Source organism: Heterodontus francisci, chromosome 35, assembly GCF_036365525.1.
Source record: "Heterodontus francisci isolate sHetFra1 chromosome 35, sHetFra1.hap1, whole genome shotgun sequence".
In the NCBI taxonomy this organism is placed as follows: Eukaryota; Metazoa; Chordata; class Chondrichthyes; order Heterodontiformes; family Heterodontidae; genus Heterodontus; species Heterodontus francisci.
In genome coordinates this window covers 25531549-25543352 of record NC_090405.1, presented here as the reverse complement: position 1 = coordinate 25543352, position 11804 = coordinate 25531549, and the positions used below count along the sequence as shown (strand labels likewise).

At 43.6% G+C, this 11804-nt stretch overlaps 1 non-coding gene across 1 annotated transcript; it reads left to right on the top strand.

The window, feature by feature from the left end:
- Positions 1 to 10359: 10359 nt before the first annotated feature.
- On the top strand, positions 10360 to 10433 carry trnat-agu (transfer RNA threonine (anticodon AGU)). The gene has a single exon. It is a non-coding gene; the product is annotated as a tRNA-Thr (tRNA).
- Positions 10434 to 11804: the final 1371 nt, after the last annotated feature.

Below are 11804 nucleotides of genomic sequence, written 5' to 3'. Positions count from 1 at the left end.
ACTGTCTGAGAGAAGAAATTCCTCCTCATTTCCTTCTTAAATGGAAAATCCCTAATTCTGAAACTGTGTCCCCTAGTTCTAGATTCCACCACGAGGGGAAACATCCTCTCAGCATCTACCCTGTCAAGACCCTTCAGAATCTTATATGTCTCAATACGATCACCTCTCATGTTTCTAAACTCCAATCAGGATAGGTCCAACCTGCTCAATCCTCCTCACAAGACAACCGCTTCATCACAGGAATAAATCTAGTGAACCTTCTCTGAACTTTTTTTTTTATTTCCAACATATACTTTATTCGTTAAAAAAACTATAAAAAGATACATTACAAAACAGTTCAAAAACAGCACCAAGTCAACAATACAAAGATTGCAAAGGAGATCAGTTTCCTTCAGTGCAGGAATGAATTGCCTCACAACCCTTCCATTTCATTTTACCTGCCATGTACTTTTTGCAGCAAACAAATATTTTCTGTAATAAAAACAAGAAATACTGGAACCACTCAGCAGGTCTGGCAGCATCTGTGGAAAGAGAAGCAGAGTTAACGTTTCGGGTCACTGACCCTTCTTCGGAACTGACAAATATTAAAAATGTCACAGGTTGTAAGCAAGTGAGGTGGGGGTGGGGCAAGAGATAACAAAGGAGAAGGTGCAGGTTGGACAAGGCCACATAGCTGACCAAAAGGTCATGGAGAAAAGGCAAACAATATGTTAATGATGTGTTGAAAGACAAAGCATTAGTACAGAATAGGTGTTAACGGACTGAATATTGAACAGCAGCAAGTGCAAACCTGAAAAAAAACAGTGGGTAAGCAAACTGAATAAACTAAGATGAAATGAAATAAATGCAATATAAAAGGTTGTAAAAAATGTAAAAAAGCAAAAAAGAAGAAAAAAGAAAAAACAACTAAAAATGAAAGTAAAATGGGGGGCTGTCATGCTCTGAAATTATTGAACTCAATGTTCAGTCCGGCAGGCTGTAGTGTGCCTAATCGGAAGATGAGATGCTGTTCCTCGAGCTTGCGTTGATGTTCACTGGAACACTGCAGCAATCCCAGGACAGAGATGTGAGCATGAGAGCAGGGGGGAGTGTTGAAATGGCTTCCTCCAGCTGAGTGAGAGGCTGGATACCCGATGACGCTTTAGCGTGAATGTGCGAAGATGGACCATGGGCGGATATGCGATGATGTTGGTGCTGAACCATGACATCATCCTGTGCATGTGCCACTTAACCCTGGCAAGATGTAGCTGCGCCTATGTGCAGCTTGGCGCTCTCCGATGATGTCAGCGGGCCGCTGCATTGAAAGGAATCACATTGTGTCAGCAGTGCCCACAACCCAGGAAAGAATAAAAAAGAGATTTACCACAATGGTAGCAGGGTGAGGGATTTCAGTTATGTGGAGAGATTGGAGAAGCTGGGGTTGTTCTCCTTGCAGCAGAGAAAATTCAGAAGAGATTTGACACATTTGTTCAAAATCATGGAGGTTTTCAATAGTTTAAATAAGGAGAAACTGTTTCCAGTGGTAAAAGGGTCAGTAAGCAGAGGACACAGATATCAGGTGATTGGCAGAAGAACCAGAGGTGACATGAGGAACCATTGTTTACACAGCAATGTGTTGTGATAAAGAAAGAAAAGACTTGCATTTATATAGCACCTTTCCTGACCACTGGATATTTCAAAGCACTTTGTAGACAATGAAATACTTTTGAAGTGTAATCACTGTTGTAATGTCAGAAATGCAGCAGCTGATACCCACAAACAGCAATGTGATAATGACCAACTGATCTGATTGAGGGGCAAATATTGATCACAACACCAGGGAGAATTGCTCTTCACTTGTTTGAAATTGCAGCATGGGATCTTTTACATTCACCCAAACATGCAGACCAGGTCTTGGTTTAACATCACACCTGAAAGGCAGCACCTTCAACACCCTCAGTGCTGTACTGGAGTGTCAGCTGTGAACTCTGAACCCAGAAGCTTGTGATTTCGAGGTGAGTGTGACCAACTGATTTATTCCTGTGATGAAGGGGTTGTCTTGTGAGGAGGATTGAGCAGGTTGGACCTATCCTGATTGGAGTTTAGAAACATGAGAGGTGATCGTATTGAGACATATAAGATTCTGAAGGGTCTTGACAGGGTAGATGCTGAGAGGATGTTTCCCCTCGTGGTGGAATCTAGAACCAGCTTTTACCTGAGTCTCAATCCTTCTACCAACAGTTTCTCTCTATCGGGTCTGTCACGACCCCTCATGATTGTGAACACCTCTATCAAATCTCCTCTCTAAGGAGAACAACCCCAGCTTCTCCAATCTATCCACATAACTGAAATCCTAACCACATGTTGCAGAAAGGAATTTTTCCTCATGTTCCTTCTGGTTTTGTGAGTCACTTTAAATCTGTAACCTTCGGTTATTGACCGTTCAGCAGTTAGAAACAGTTCCTCAGTATTTACTCTACCTCAAACCTTCAAGGAAGCTCTGCAAAGTAACTGAAAATCAAGTTGTCAGAAGTGGGATTAAAACACATGCCTCCAGTGAAAGCTGCAACCTGAACAGAGAAGCTGAAACCGTTCAGTCACCTCAACTGTTCAGACCTTTTTGACCTCGTCATCGCTTCTGTACTTTGAAAGGTTCACTCAGTTCAGGAACTTGTTCAATGTTACTGGAATGCTCAGTGATTGGGATATTAACTCCCCCGGGTTTTCCTGAGCTTGTTCTCGGTGTATGGGGATGTTTATCCTGGGCCGTGGAATCTTGCATCCCTGTAATGGACATTAACCCACTGATTGAATCTGTATTCACTGCTTTCCGCTGGTGCTGGGTAATTGCAGAGTGTGGGGCTGGAATGTTGCTGCTTGTCCTGGCCTCACTCACTCTGGGAAAGAGTGAATAATTGATGCATCTGTTTCTGTATCTGAAATGTGACTTAGATCTGCTGTTATTAACCGAGGCAGCGCTGCAGAAGGATACGTTAATAATCTCTCACTAATCAACTGCAAACAGTCAGAATGTGTAACTTTGAACAGCACTTTCTGCAATGTCAGGGCTGGAAAATTGAGGGAGGGAGAGACAGTGTCAGTATCTGAGTGTATACAGCACTGTACAGAGAAAGAGTCAATATAGCGGGGCTGAGACACAGTGCATCTTTTCACATTTAATCACAATAATATCCACAGTCAGGAACTGAAAAGGATGAAAAACCGAATAGCAAGAGCAAAAATAAAAAAAGTAAGTAATTATAGATTAGCTGATAAGCTTTCACTGTGTTACCTGGTAGTCTACTGTTTTATATTCAATGCTCTCTCCACTGTGGCCAGGGAATGATATCTTCTCAAGGGCTGAACATTAACAAAACTTCTTGGAATTTAAAATCTTTCAAAATTAATTCCATGGAGCTAATGGGGAAAAATCAAATAACTGCATCAATTATAGGAGAGCTGGTTGGTGATGACGTGGATGTGTCTGCAGTGTGCAGGACCAGACTGTTTCTATAGATTCACAATGAACGTTCCACCCTTTATTTATAACAGTAAAACTGATCGTGGACAATGGCTATTCTGGTTGCAGCAACCTGAAGATTTAACTCATTGACACCCTGCTTTCGGGGAATCGAGAAAGCAGAACACCCAGCTCTGTCAGTTAGTGTGCTTGTTTGCTAACCCACAATTTGTTGGTTCAAGCACTTAAAAGGATGAGGCTTTATTAACTTAAACTCTTCTTCATCTGCTGTATTACTGTTGCTGTTGATTCTTCAAAGTTAAGGTTAATCAAGTCTTTCTTTGTGAAATCCATGCTGACTGTGCTTTATTATATTTTCATTTTCATATGTATTTTCTACTTTTGGGGATTACAGGATAATGTCATTTTTTATTGATTTTATTTTTATTTATTGCATTTATTGCCCATCCCTAATTCCCTCGAGAAGGTGGTGGTGAGCTGCCTTCTTGAACCACTGCAGTCAATGTGGTGCTGTTAGGAAGGGAGTTCCAGGATTTTGACCCAGTCACAGTGAAGGAACGGTGATATAGTTCCAATTCCAGGATGGTGTGTGGCTCAGAGGGGAACTTGCAGGTGGTGGTGTTCCCATGCATCTGCTGCCCTTGTCCTTCGAGGTGATAGAAGTCATGGGTTTGGAAGGTGCTGTGTAAGGAGGCTTGCTGCGTTGCTGCAGTGCATCTTGTGGATGGTGCACGCTGTGCGTTGGTGATAGAGAGAGTGAATATAGTGAATGAGGCGCCAATCAAGTGGACTGCTTTGTCTTGGATGACGTTGAGCTTCTTAAGTGTTGTTGGAGCTGCACCTATCCAAGCAATGTAGAGTATTGCATCACACTCCTGACTTGTGCCTTGTAGATCGGGGACAGGCTTTGGGGAGTCAGGAGGTGAGTAACTCGCCGCAGGATTCCTAGTGTCTGACCTGCTCTTGTAGCCATGATATTTATATGGCTACTGCAGTTCAGTTTCTGGTCAATGGTAACCCCCAGGATGTTGATAGTGGGGGATTCAGCAATCGTAATGCTGTTGAATGTCAAGGGGAGATGGTTAGATTCTCTCTTGTTTGAGATGGTCATTGCCTGGGACTTGCGTGACTCGAATGTGAAATATCCTTATTGTAGGGTATTGTATTGTACTGTACAGTGACTACACTTGGAAAGTCCTTCATTGGCTGTAAAAGGCTTTACAAAGTCCTGTGGTCGTGAAATGTATGTGTTGCTTTTTCCATTGTTATCAGTGTCATTTTGATCAAAAGATAGGTTTCGTGAGCACAAGGTTTAAATCAATGTTGATTCAAATAATGTAAAAGCATCTATATTCTTGCACTGTACTTAATAATCACCATCTTCCCATCCTGAGAGAGTACAATGTTTTTGACCCAGAAATTGATTCCACAATCTCAGTCCCGAAGACAATTTCAGCCCAGTTCTGATGAAAGATCACAGATCTGAAACGTTAACTCTGTTTCTCTCTCCACAGATGCTGTCAGACCTGCTGAGTATTTCCAGCATTTTCAAGAGTCTAGATTTAATGAATAGGAAACTTGTTTCAGATCAGATTGGGAGACAGTGTGAAACCACTCCATCGTACTCATGTCTGAGATTCTGAGGACAGTTGGCTGTTAGTGGAAGACATTAATTAAATGTACCGAGCAACAGCTCAGACCAATTATTATTTTACATGGTGGTATGATGGCCATCCAGGGGTTAAAAGTAGGGATCTTGTAAGGTTTCAGTGTGCAGGACCACTAGAAGACCTCAGGGGTAAAGGCTCAGATCATCAACCAAGTTCTCCACCTGTTGAGGGATCTAGACTGGACAAAGAGGACCGTGACACTCTGAGACCAAGCTCGACCAGTCCACATACCTGCTGGAGCTGTCAAGTTATATTCCCCAAGTTTGGTCAAGATAATTTTACTTCCAATTATTTAGTACTATTTTACTCTCAATAAAAGTTCTGGACTTATTAATCAAGTATCCTGTCGCTTTAATTGGTTAAAGTCAGCCCAAAGAGATTGTCCACAATGGACTTTCCAGAACTGAAAGATAAGTCTGCAAGGATTGCTAATTTTACAGCCCTGTTTAAAAAGAGAGATAAACCCAGGAACTGCAGACCAGTTCGTCTAATGTCAGTGGTGGGGAAACTTTTAGAGACAATTATCCAGGAGAAAATTAACTGGCACTTGGTAGAACATGGGCTAATAAATGACAGCCAGTACAGATTGGTTAACAGAAGATTGTGTATGAATTAATTAATGAATTAATTTCTTTGATGAAATTTCACAGAGAGTTGACCAGGGTGGTGAGGTTGATGGTGTGTGTCTGCACTTCAAAATTGTGTTTGAAAAAGTACCATAAAATAGACTTGTTAACAAAATTTGAGCAGATGGGATTAAAGAGGCAGTGGCAGCGTGGATACAAAATTGGCTGAGAGACGGAAAGCATAAAGTAGGGTGAATGCTTGTTTTTCAGAATGGAGGGACTAATACAGTAATGTCACTGTTGTTGCAGTGTGTGCAGTATCTGACCCTGAGCTGTCCGAGGGAGGGGGCTGTTTGTGATGTTCCTGTGGGGTGCATTATCATCAGGGGATCTCTCTGAGCTGTCACAGGGATGGGACAGTGTGTGATATCCTTGTGCATGTCATGCAGGCCCACTGGCGTGTGGTTCCATCCTGATGCCAAGAAACAGAGCCCCATCTATGGGCAAAAAGTCTCACTTCCCTGTGGATGGCTTGAGAGAGAAGAAGGCTTAGGGAGTAAACCTGGACAGTAAATCCGGAGTGGAGTCCCGTAGGCGGTTACCTGTTACTTATCAGGTAGTTTTCCAGCAACTCCTACAGCAGAGCTGGTACCAAACAGTGCTGTTTTTTTCCTTTCCTTTGGACAATACTAGCAATGCTGAGAGGGGGTCCTGATGCTCAGTGTCTCCATACTATTTGCCCAGGCCTGTGCCCTGGAGAGGACACTCCAGCTTTGTGGTTAAACATTAGCAAAACATGGGAAGAAACAGTTACCAATTATAAGCTGTCACTCAATTGGTGTAGAGTATGAGCACCAGGGGTTACTTTTGACAGTGGGAGAGATCATCGCGTCTCATTGGATAACCACCACCTATTCCAAGCTGTGCAGCCCCCAGTCAGTTAGGTGCTGTCCTGCCACGACCTACTTGCTTCAATGGGTGCTTGCAGCTTAGAGAGATATCTCTCAACTGGCGGATTGATAATCTATGCACCAGGCAAGACAAACTCAACAAAGAAGACACCAGTGCTTCGCATCACAAGCTGGAATGTAAGGACCATGTGTCCTGGCCTTAATGACAACCTTCTGCAGGTTGATAGCACACACAAGACAGCTGTGATTGACAAGGAACTCACAAGGCTCAATGTGGACATTGCTGTGCTGCAAGAAACTAGACTCATTCAAAGTGGATCCCTCAAAGAGAAACACTACACCTTCTTCTGGCAGGGGAAAGCCCAAGAGGCAACTCGTGAGCATGGAGTGGGTTTCACAGTAAAAAACATGCTACTTGCAATGAGTGAACCCCCCACTGTTGGCTCAGAGAGACCTCTTACCCTTCACTTGTCAACAAGCGCGGGCCCAGTTAATCTCATGTGCATCTATGTCCCGACACTCACCTCCACCCCAGATGTCAAGGATCAATTCTATGAGACACTTGACACTGCCATCAGTAGAATTCCCAGCACAAGGGACTATACCTTCTCGGGGATTTCAACGCAAGCTTGGGTACTGACTACAGCTTGGCCAATGAGCATAGGGCACCAGGGGATTAGCAAGATGAACAAAAATGGACAGAGGTTTCTGGAGCTATGCTGTCACCATGGACTCTGTGTGATGAACAGCTACTTCCAGGTCAAGCTGTGCTACAAGGTGTCCTGGAGACGTCCGAGATCATGCCACTGGCACCAGCTAGACCTTATCATCACCAGACATACCACCCTCAGCAGTGTCCTCATCACACGCAGCTATCACAGCGCTGACTGTGACACTGATCACTCCCTGGTGTGTAACAAGGTCAGGCTTCAGCCAAGGAAGCTTCACCCATCCAAGAAGAAAGGTCGTTCTCGGATCAACACTAGCCGAACCACTGATCCAGAAAGGACCCAGGAGTTCCTCAACATCCTTGATCAGGCTCTTTCAGAAAACGCCCAAGGCCTCAGTGTGGTATCAAAGTGGAATCATCTGCACGCCACCATCTTTTACTCTGCACTCGCTGTGTATGGGAAAAGAGATGGGAGGAATGCTGACTGGTTTGAGGCTTATTGGACTGAAATGGAGTCAGTTACTGCAACTAAGAAGAGAGCCCTCATGAACTACAAACAAGTCCCCAGCAAACAAACTCTGGAGGCTCTCAGAGCTGCCAGAAACAAGTCTCTGCAGACTGCTCGGCACTGCACCAATCAATACTGGTTAAAACTCTGCAACAGCATACAATCTGCCGCTGAATCTGGGGGATGCTAGAGGGACATATGAAGGAATTCGACACACCAAGGTTCCTTAGACAGCACCTTCCATACCCGCAACCTCTACCAACTCACTTCGGCAGTTACAGGAGAAGTGCTGTGAACAGTACAGACCACTCTACATTGTCTTTATAGACATCACCAAGGCCTTCGATCTTGTTAGCAGAGACAGACTCTTCAAACTGCTGTGGAAAATAGGCTGCCCTCCTAAACTCTTGGGCGTCATCTCTTCTTTCCACGAGAACATGCACAGTTCCGTCAGTTACAATGGAGCAACATCAGACACTTTCACGATCAGCAGTGGGATAAAACAGGGCTGTGTCCTGGTGACAACTCTCTTCGGAACGTAGGAGGAGGAAGTTTAACCTGTCGAGCCTGTTCCGTCATTCAATTACATCCTTGCTGATCATCTACCTCAACACCACTTTCCCGCGCTCTCCCCATATCCCTTGATGTCATGAGTATCAAGATTTCTATCAATTTCTGTCCTGAACATGCTCAATGATTGAACTTTCACAAACCCCTGAGGTAAAGAATTCCAAAGATTCACCACCCTCTGAGTGAAGAAATTCCACCCTATCTCAGTTTTAAATGGCCTTTTAAATGAAACTTTAAGGAATACAAGCCCAGTTTCCTCATAAGACAATCCCACCATCCCAGGGATTAGTCTGGTGACCCTCCGTTGCACTCCCTCTGTGGCAAGTATATCCTTCCTTAGATAAGGAAACCAAAACTGTACACAATACTCCAGCACAATCTCACCAAGGCTCTATACAATTGCAGCAAGACATCTTTACTCCTGTACTCATGACCCCTTGTGTTAAGGCCAACATACCATTTGCCTTCCTAATTGATTGCTGCACCTGCATGCGAGCTTTTAGTGTCTCATGAACAAGGACACCCAGGTCCCTTTGGACATCAACACTTCCCAACCTCTCACCATTTAAGAAATATTCTGTCTTTCTGTTTATTCTACCAAAGTGGATAACTTCACATTTATTCACATTATATTCCATCTGTCATTTCATTCACTTATCCTGTCCAAGTCCCCTGAAAACCTCCTTGTAACCTCCTCACAGCTCACATCCTTTACAATTGGCATATTCTTCTCCATGCTGCTATTTTAAACTTTCAGTGACTCAGATGGGGGTGTCCACCTGCATACCAGAGCTGATGACAAGCTGTTCATCTTGGCAAGACTGCGCACCAAGACCAAAATGAGTCAGTTCTTGGTCTGTGAGTTGCTGTTTGCTGATGACGCTGTGCTGACATCCCATAATGAAGTTCATTAACAGCAGCTTGTATATCGGTTCTCCCTGGCCTGCAAGGAATTTGGACTGGCGATCAGCATCAGGAAGATCAAAGTTATGGGCCAGGACGTAGAGACTCCACCTTCCATCAACATCGACAACCTCACTTTGGAGGTTGTCAACAGCTTCACATACCTTGGATCAACAATCACCAGCAATCTGTCCCTTGATACTGAAATCAGCACCAGGATTGTCAATGTTGCAGCTGTCATGTCAAAGTTGAGAAGACGAGTGTGAACCGACAGCAAACTGATCGAAAATGTGAAGCTCTGCGTGCAACAGGCTTGTGTTCTCAGCACCCTCCTTTATAGTAGAGAAGCATCAACAACTTATACAAGCCAAGAAAAGCAGCCGAACAGCTTCCACCTCCGCTGTCTCAGATGGATATTGGGCATCTCCTGGCAGGACAGAGTGCCGAATGAGGAAGTACACCAGCGTGCAGGGATCTGCAGCATGTTTGCCCTCTTGAGTCAGCGGTGACTCTGTTGACTGGGTCATGTGTGCTGAATGGATGACAGTCGCTTTGCTAAAGTCACGCTCTTTGGTGAGCTTGCTATCAGCATGAGACCAACAGGTCACCCACGTCTGTGATACAAGGACATCTGCAAAGTGAGATCTCAAGCTGACTGGGATTGGAGTCGATGCATGGGAAGTCCTTCCTGCTGACTGGAATTCCTGGAGAAAGGCATTCAGGAAGACCATGGGAAAAGCAGAGGACAAAAGAAATGACCAGATGGTGGGAAAGAGAGCTCAGAGGAAGGAAAAATTATCAGTCGACCTCGGGCCAATGATATTCATCTGTACCAGCTGCGGAAGGGATTGTCACTCACGAGTCATCCTCGACAGCCACAACAAACTATGTTTAATACAGAAGTGACGTACACCCCGGGTGTAGCCCATCGTCTTCCGAGACGGACGGTTGCCTATTACAATTACAACGACAGCGACAACTACAAGAGCGAGTCAGAGGCTGGGATCTCTGCCGTGACGAACTCAGCTCTTGACTCGCCAAAGCCTGACCACTATCTACAAGACCTTCCTCTGATTTCAATTACATACACATTTGTGATCTGGATCTGTAGCTTAGTTGGTTAAAGCACCTGTCTAGTAAACAGGAGATTCTGGGTTCAACTCCCAGCAGAGCCTTATTTCACATTAGCAACATGCTTGAAAAGTTTCATTATCAACACTGACATCTGTGTCTTGTGAACTTTAATTCAAAATACATGATGAATTTCAATCACATAAAAAAACAGCCTTTGTGAAGGAAATGATTTTGGAATGGCTGTTCCTCCTTGTACAGAATTTCAGTGCTGATACATCAAAGGTAACTTCTTTGACATAAATTTGTTCACAGTTACATTCAACCTGGAAAACAGCTTGATATTAATCTCACTGAAGGAGAGTGTTTGTGTCATTATGTGTTGCTTTTAACCGAGACTGGGACATGACGCAAGTGGGAGGGTTTATCTGAGATTTGGAATATTTGTCAGTCAGGAACAAGAAAAATCAAAGGAACCAAATAAGAAAACCTATGTCTCATGTGGTTACCGAGAAACGGTGAGAAGATATTAAACTTTGTTGTATTTAATACAACTGTGTGAACTTTGATCTTTGCGGCCTTTTATAAACAGTATTTGAAGGGTCTCAGTAAAAATGTTCAGTGTTGATGAGAGTGGGGTCTGGCTGAGCAGCTGCTTAATGTGACGGGGTCAGGACTGGATGCAGGAAGTTCTCTGACAGTCTCTCTCTGATGGGTTGAGTTGATTTTCAACTGGCAGCTGTTGCTGTTTTGATAATTCAAGTTCCCTCCACCGATTTTTTTGGACAGACAGTGCAGTATGAGGATGTAAAGGGTTAATGCTGAAGACAGTGGGATTAACCCCTCCCACAATCAGAGTGATGATGTAACAGTCACATGAGATGAGGTTTGGGAGGAGAGAGCAGCACCAAGGATGCCAGTTTCGGAGGCTTGATGAGTGTGTATATAGTATTGTGTAAATTAGAAAAGAGTTCTTCGTTCTTTCAGCAGGAAATGTGTCCAGAAAATATCACGAAACTCACAATTTTATTATTCAGGAGTTGGAACACAGGGATATTAACTCCAAGTGACAGTAGTGGTTTCATTTAACAAAAGAAAAGTAGAGAATAATATTGCTCATTGATTGAAATCCCCCAGTGAGGAGACAGTTAAACAGGTGATCTGTTGGGGCATCCTTCAATTCAAGGTTTCGGCAGCATTTAATCTCAATTTTTGGTGAAATTCTCTGTTTTTTGCATCTTTTTTAAATTCAGCTTTGATGGACCAGTGAAAAAACTGAAAAAAGTGAACAGATCCATCCTTTCTTTTCTTCCTTCTTCCCATCAGTTTCTCTTTTCTGTCCCAATTTAATCTGCTGTTTCTGCTGTTTTATCCATTCCAATCAAAATTCAACATTCCAATCAAATCTATTTGTTATTCCACAGTGTCTCTCCATGTGTTTTATTCTGTTGTATTCTCTCACAGTCTGTTTGATG